Here is a 7,595-nt window from a genome sequence, read left to right as displayed (position 1 = left end):
GCTCTGTTTGGGGAGCTGTTGGAAGTAGAGCCGTTATAAAAAGCTGTTTGTTGTTTGGTAACTATATTTTTAAAGTGCTGTGGCACTTTAAGATATGTTTGGTAAACAAACTGATAAAGTACTTTTATATGACAATATTACCATAAAGGACATTGCATAGTATTATACAATAGAGTATGATAAAACATAACATATATTAATACATAATATACGATATAATATAATATTACTGTAATATAAAATATTATTATTATAATATAGTAATATGATATTGCATAGCATAGCATAATGGTAATATAATTATTAGAGTAAATTAATTTTCTATAATATAACATAATATTAAATTATTTAACATAACATGTATTATGATATAATGTAATATATATTATATTTATAGTATAATACAATAATAAAGATATAAAATATTATAATTATTAGTATTAATTAATTTCTCATAATATAACATAATATTAAATTATTTAAAATAACATATTAATGTATTATGATATAAGGTAATATAATATAATATGTATAGTATAATACAATAATAAAGGTATAAAATAATATATTATTAGTATAAATTAATTTTTCATAATATAACATAATATTAAATTATTTAACATTACATATTAATGTATTATGATATAATATAATATAATAATATATTTATAGTATAATATAATAATAAATAACCATTTATCTGTTTAATAGATTATCTCTTTACTTAACTATTTGCAATGGCGACAAATTCACTGTATTTATCAATATCATATGGATCAGATTATTTGCCACTCACTCGTTATTTTTCTTTATATTTATTTATTTATACGTTCATTCGTATATATATTTTTATTTATGCATTTATTTATTTATTATTTTATCCATTGAAATATATTTATTTATTATCTTATCTATTTATTCATTCATTCATTTATATAAATATTTATTTATGCATTTATTTATTTATTTTTTCTTTTCTTTTCTTTTCTTTTCTTTTATTTTATTTCCTTTTCTTCTTTTTTTTCCTTTTCTTTTTTTCTTCTCTTCTTCTCCTTCCTTCCTCTGCCCCCTTCTCCGTTCTTCTTCTCCCGCGCGGCCGCCGGAGGGGGCCGGGCCGTGGTCGGTGGCAGTCTCGGTGGCCGACGGCGCTGGAGGGGGTGCGACACTACGGCGGTGGGGGAGAGGGACGGGGTGCAGCGGCGGGGGAGAGGGAGGGGGTGCGGCACTGTAGCGGCGGGGGAGAGGGAGGGGGTGCGGCGACGGGGGAGAGGGAGGCACAGCAGCGGCAGCGGCGGTGGCGTTGCGGGGGGAGGGGTGGGGGTGCTGGTGGGTTGGGAGGTGGGTTGGGAGAGGAACAGGGCGGCGGGGAAGGGGGGGCGGGTCGGTTGGGAGAGGAACAGGCGGTAAGACGGGATTTCGGGAGAGAGATTTTTTTTTTACATGGGGGTATTTTGGTCAAAAATACAGCTTTCCGAAAAAGTTGAAAACAGCATTTTTGGAAAGCTCCAAATTGGAGCTTCCCTCCAAAAGTTGTTTTCAGCTTCCCGCAAAAGCTGAAATAGCTTTTCAAAAAATTTACCAAACACCATTTTTTAGCTAAAAGTACTTTTGGAGGGTCAGAAAGTGCTTTTTGGCCCTCCAAAAGCTCCCCCAAACAGGGCCTAACTCTACAGCTATTGCATGAGATACGAGGTTTTGTGGGCTGACGCGGTGACGCGCTTTAAAGTGAGGAATTACGGCATTTCTTCCTCTCTTTTTTTTCTTTCTTTTTTTTGCTAAAAATCTATGAATCATACCTGATAAGTACGGATGCACCTAATAAAATCAAAAAACAAAATATTTCTGAGTGCCAAGAGCAACTTCCCATCTCCAGCCCACAGGGTACTACCTGAATGACTGGTTACATAAGCAGCCACCCAGTCCACAGCCCCGTTAGTTTTACGAAAAATATGCTTGGCCTAGAAGGCCCTCCATCTCTCAACATTGTCCAGATATCTCGGAGTAAAGGGTGGACGCAACGGGCACTCTAGGTTTTCCTGAATAGTCAAGTTCCCTACGTCCGTCTCGAGCACTATACAATATTTTTTCAATATTTTTTTTTTCCTGAATTGTGAAGGTCCCTACGTCCGGTATAATGTAATGAGCTCCACCGCCTGCATACGGACACTCTCCACCACAAATCTCGGCGATGCAATGCACTCGTCCAAGATTCGCACTTTCCTAACCAGCCAGATCTGGTAGAACGTGCAAATCGCTCAAGCATTTCCTTCATATAAAATTAGGAGTACTGTATTAATATTAACCCAACAAATATTTTGAGGGAACAGGGTTTTGAACTTTTACTAATAGTGGTCCCGTAGTTACCGATAAATGGCCCTTCCCATCTAATGAATGCTATTCCTGCTGGTTTCTAAAGGTTAATGTTAGCTTTGGCATCCTTCTTAAATTAATAAAAAGATGCATGATACATGCGATGTAAATGGGTCTAAACTAAAAAATTTAATAATTTATCATTTGATTAAAAGCAATATGGGTGACCAATTCTGCAGTAACTCCCAGCACATCATAGCAGGGAATCTTTATTCGTATAAACTATGCTAATATTTTGAAAAAAATATTATATAGTTAAGATCAATATCAGGGATTTTCCCATACACGCATGGTACATGTCGTATATAAAATATCTTAATGATTTAATTAAAAGCATCTATCACTTATTTCTGCAAATTGATGTAAATAAACTAGTGTGGGTTCTTGCAAGGGATTTTCTAGCTGATATTGTGATGAGATGGCCGGCCCTCCCTGTTTTTTTATTATCGATTATTTTCCCTAGTTTTGCAAAGTGGGGGCATTATAAGACATTTGATAAATGTTAATGCATCCTAAAATTACTTTTATGGATGGGAAAGAACCCAAATGTCTGTCAATTAACTTGATCGACGAACCACATTTGCATCCAAAGGACAATATTGCACCTACCAATGCAAGTTTAGCTTCACCATTTGGAATATTCCCCTTCTCCGGAGTTCTCTGATAAGACACAACATAAAAAACAAGCATGTACAAGCAAGAACTAGAAAGAAGGACATCAAAAAAGAGACCACAAATGCGGACCTAAGATTCCACCGAAGTAGCTCAGGTTCGAAACGTGCGGGCGTCGATTAAATGCGGGAACCAGATGCCTCCCACTTGGTTTGTCCGGTGGAGTCGCCATCTGGTCTGCCGGTACTTAGATGGTGCTGATGTGACGTACTCATACGTGGAAGGGGATACCACGTTGGTGGGGCTCCCTGACGGATAGGAAGGGCATCCCGTATCGAATATTCTCCAGCGGAAAGGAGACCCAGTGGAGGTTGCTACACAGGTGAGGTCCTCCACACCCCCCTTTTTTCTTTCAAAAAAAAAAGAAAAAAAAAGAAAAAAAGAAGAAGAAAAGAAGAAGAAGAAGAAGAAGAAGAAGAAGGAGACCACAAATGATGCCACAAGCACCTGCAAGATAGTTGTTTTTGGACGTGCAGCCAATGCCCTGCCAGTTGGTGAAATGGAAGGTGCCTGTAGACGAAGTACTTGATTCTCTGACTCCAGATTGGATACCTTCTCTTCAAGTCTGCATGTATGGAAAGAAAGTTGACAAGTTACCTCACAAAGTTGAAAGGAAGTTTTAGCTTATAGATTTGTAACTATAGTTTGCTGACTCCTAGTATTGAATAGAACTAAAACTCTAAAGCATTCAACTGTCAAATTTCCAACATATTAATTGTGTAATTGATTTCTTATCACAATTAGAACCTTTGAACAGTTTCTTGGAGCTGATCGGCTCTTTGGTGCCTTCTTCATACTGCAAGCTCCTCTTAATGTGTCAACATGCTAGTTGGTTGTTTTTATCATCACACTTGATGTTGCTTAACCTCTGAGTGATACACGACATCTTCTCTGAACACCATTGCTCTTTTTTGTGAGCAGCAGATCACACCAATGCTCTTCTCTGAATTTTACACACTGATTTATCCTGCTAGGATGTGCTTTTGATCTTTCTCTAACATGCAGACCTGGATGGAACAGTGAAGATTTGGGAATTCATTTACTAAATCAGAAATTAGTTACAATTTCTGCTAGAGGAGGGACCTAAAGATTTTTTTTTCTCCCATAACATATCGAATTGTTTCAACACCCTCATGTGCTATTGTTGCAGGTGAAAAACTCACTCTTTAAGCTTCCGAGAGACCATCTGAGACCTGGTGAATAAGGTTTGTGCTAATTGTGCGGGACTTTATGTTCTAATAACAACAGAACTTTTGGACTTTATATTCTGTATCAGCAGACTATTGTTAGAATGGCATCATACCAAATCTCAATGCCTGGGGGAAGGGGGTTGTTCAAATGCACAGTTAATCCATCTATATAATATTCCATAAGTGAGGATTTAACTTAAATCTCTTCAATTCCATGTTAGAATAGGAGGCAGAGGGAGTATGGGGGATTAGAGAATTTGTTATCGCAATCACAGTGGTATCCCATGTTTGGATGTGGTTGGAGGCTTACAATGCACATATTTTATGAGTACGTCCTTGGATATGTCATCCATGCATGATACATATCCTAAACATGTTTGGATATGTAAAAGATATCATATGCAGCCTTACACCCTAAAATTTTAACGAGCCGGTTACTGAGCCTGTGCTTCGTATGCTGGAATAGTAAAATGTTTCTATTTGAATCTTTGTCCATTCTTTGTACCTTGCTTTGATTTGAAGGCTGAAACTAGGAAGATACTGTTGAATTAAAATAAAATATTTTAAAATTTTGAAAACCAAATTGGTCAACGGCCAAGTGGCAAGCATCCGTGCACAAACAATGGAGCAAACATGGAAAAATTCCCAAAGGAAGTAGACCATGACAAGTGTCATGCATCCAGCGCAAGAGCAAGCATGGAAAGACCCCTCGAAGAAGGAAGGAAGCATGAATGACCAAGATGCAATAAGCCGAAGAATCAAAGGAGCACAAGAAGACACGTCATCAATCTGCGGGAGGGGAATCTTCTTCTTTTGACGAGCCTGAGCCTATATAAAGGGCTCTAGGGATCATTTCAAATACAATCAAAATTTTTTCTTCTCCCTATTCCAAGAGTCTAGATAAAAAGGGCTCTAGGGATCATTGAGGAGAAAAGAAATAAAGAAAATTTTTCTTCTCCTCATAATTTTTCTAAGTTTCTTTTGAGCTATCTGTAAGCGTGAACGTGCTCTTCTTTCTTCCATGGAGGCGTACTGACGGGGAAGACGTGGTTCTGTATTGGGTCGTCGTATCTCTAGGAGATCTGTGCTAGCAGACCCGTGCGTGGGGGGCATAAACTTTTCTGGGACAGCGCATCAGCGTGCTTCGATCCACAAACCATCTTCTTTCTCTTTTTTCATTTTATTATTATATTGTCAAGTTAATTATTTGCTAGTTTATTCCTCTTATTTATTGTTTTTGAATATTAGAAATATTTAATTTATCAATTATATTTGTGCATCTAGGCTAACAACCCAGGAATGTTTATGTATTGTTAGCACTAGATTTTAAATTGCAACATTTATTATATATTTTGCTGCATAATTGTAAATTGTTATATTTTAACTGTTACACATTTATGCTAGCTTTACTTTAGTACTTAATTTTTCAAGCAAAATATTAGATTGCCTAACCTCCAAGAGGTTTATTAATACCTCCATTTGGACTCCTCACAGAGTAATTTCCAGATTCTATTCAAACGGAAATTCGGAAATTGGTTAATTCATAGGAGTTAGCTTAATATTGCACTTAGGATAAAATTGAACGATATCTAGTGAAATTATCTATTGAATAATGGTGTCTAAGAAAAGTTTGTCAAAAAGGCATACGTGCCTAAGAAAGGCTGGTACTTAAGTGAGCCAAGTGCTCCATGACCGATCTGGAGCTGATCTGGCTGTTATTATTTAGATTTTTCAACAAGACATCTAAAGTTCAAATTAGATATCAGTGCAATAATTTGACATAAACCTTCTCATTTCCATAGGTGTCAAAACTGTGTTAAGCTACAAATTAATGGCTTCCCATATATATGAAAATCTTAGTGCTAAACCTGAAAAGTTTGATGGTCAAAACTTTGGAATGTGCAGAATCAAATGCGGTTCTGGCTCACCACCCTAGGCTTGATCTCCGCCAATTAGTGGGCCTAACCCATCTGCTTCACGACCTGCTACTCGCAACAACCCAAACCCTGCTCCTTCCTCTTCTCAAACTGATGCTGCCTCCTCCACTAGGACTCTAGAAGAAACCAACTACCACTGTCTTCATAGAATCCTAGGAGCTCTTTCTGATAGGCTTTATGATATTTATTATATAGCTAAGAGTGCCAAGGATCTCTGGGATACCTTAGAAAATAAATATGGACTTGATGATGTCGGGGTAAAGAGATTCAAAGCTTCTGACTTTAGCAAGTTTAAGTTTGTTGATTTCAAACCTATGAATGATCAAATCCATGAATATGAAACCTTGATTCTTCAACTCCAGGCAAATGGAACCCACTTAGATGAGTCTTTCCAAGTTGCCTGTATTATAGACAAACTTCCCTCTACCTGGTCAGACTTTGCTAAGACTTTGAGCCACACCCAAGGTGATCTGTCTCTAACCCAAGTCCTAAATTCTATTAGGATTGAAGAAGAACATCGCCTTAAAGAAAAATCCCACTCCTCCAATCCTTTGCCCAAAGTCAACAATGTTGAATCCAAGCCCAAATCCAAAAATCAGAATCGTTCTTTTCGTCCCAACCACAACAAGTCCTTCAAGAAGAAATCATTCAACCATAGGAACTCCTTTCAGCCCAACAACAGAAAACCCAACTTCTATCAGAACCATAAGAAAGATAAAGGAGAATATGTTCGTTGCTGTTTTGTCTGTGGTCGGACCAACCATATGGCCAACCAATGCTTCTACAAGATCACTACTCCTCGTCAACCTAGAAGTAAGGGTCCTGCTACTTCTGGCGCTCAGGCCAACATGGTGACCTGTGGGGCTGACTCCTCTGAGACTGCTATCAGGTCTGTTTCCTTCATACCTAAAGTTAACATGACGCAATTAGCACTTGACTGGTGGATTGATACCGGAGCTAGTATACATGTTTGTTCTGATCGCTCCTGGTTTTCATCTTATCAGGTCTCAAGTAGAGAAACTGTGACCATGGGTAATAATGCTGTGGCGCGCGTGCTTGGAGTGGGACGAGTGGATCTAACACTTACCTCTAGGAAGATCCTCACTCTACAAGGCGTGCACCACATTCCAGACATCTGTAGAAATCTAGTTAGTGGATCCTTGCTTGTCCAGCAAGGATACCGAATTGTTTTTGAATCAAATAAAGTTGTAGTAACCCATGGTGTCTCTTTCATTGGAAAAGATTTTCTTTGTGATGGCTTGTTTAAACTCAATGTAATTATTCCATCTATGAATGAAAATTCTATTGTTCTTCATATTGACTCTCATGTTGTCTGGCATGGTAGGCTGGGACATGTAAACTATAGTTCAATTAAAAGATTAATGCACTTGAATTTAATCCCAAAATCAGAACTTAAGAATAATGA

The 7,595-nt window shown here is 37.7% G+C and overlaps 1 long non-coding RNA gene across 1 annotated transcript; it reads right to left on the bottom strand.

Annotated features, from left to right (window-relative positions):
• Positions 1–2,978: 2,978 nt before the first annotated feature.
• LOC120110412 lies at positions 2,979–3,919 on the bottom strand. The gene is made up of 3 exons (XR_005511312.1): positions 3,790–3,919; positions 3,490–3,607; positions 2,979–3,030 (listed from the first exon to the last, which is right to left on the bottom strand). It is a non-coding gene; the product is annotated as an uncharacterized LOC120110412 (long non-coding RNA).
• Positions 3,920–7,595: the final 3,676 nt, after the last annotated feature.

The sequence above is a fragment of the Phoenix dactylifera genome, chromosome 4 (assembly GCF_009389715.1).
Source record: "Phoenix dactylifera cultivar Barhee BC4 chromosome 4, palm_55x_up_171113_PBpolish2nd_filt_p, whole genome shotgun sequence".
Classification (NCBI taxonomy): Eukaryota; Viridiplantae; Streptophyta; class Magnoliopsida; order Arecales; family Arecaceae; genus Phoenix; species Phoenix dactylifera.
The sequence above is the reverse complement of the archived record's forward strand: the minus strand, read 5'-3'. Positions and strand labels throughout refer to the sequence as shown.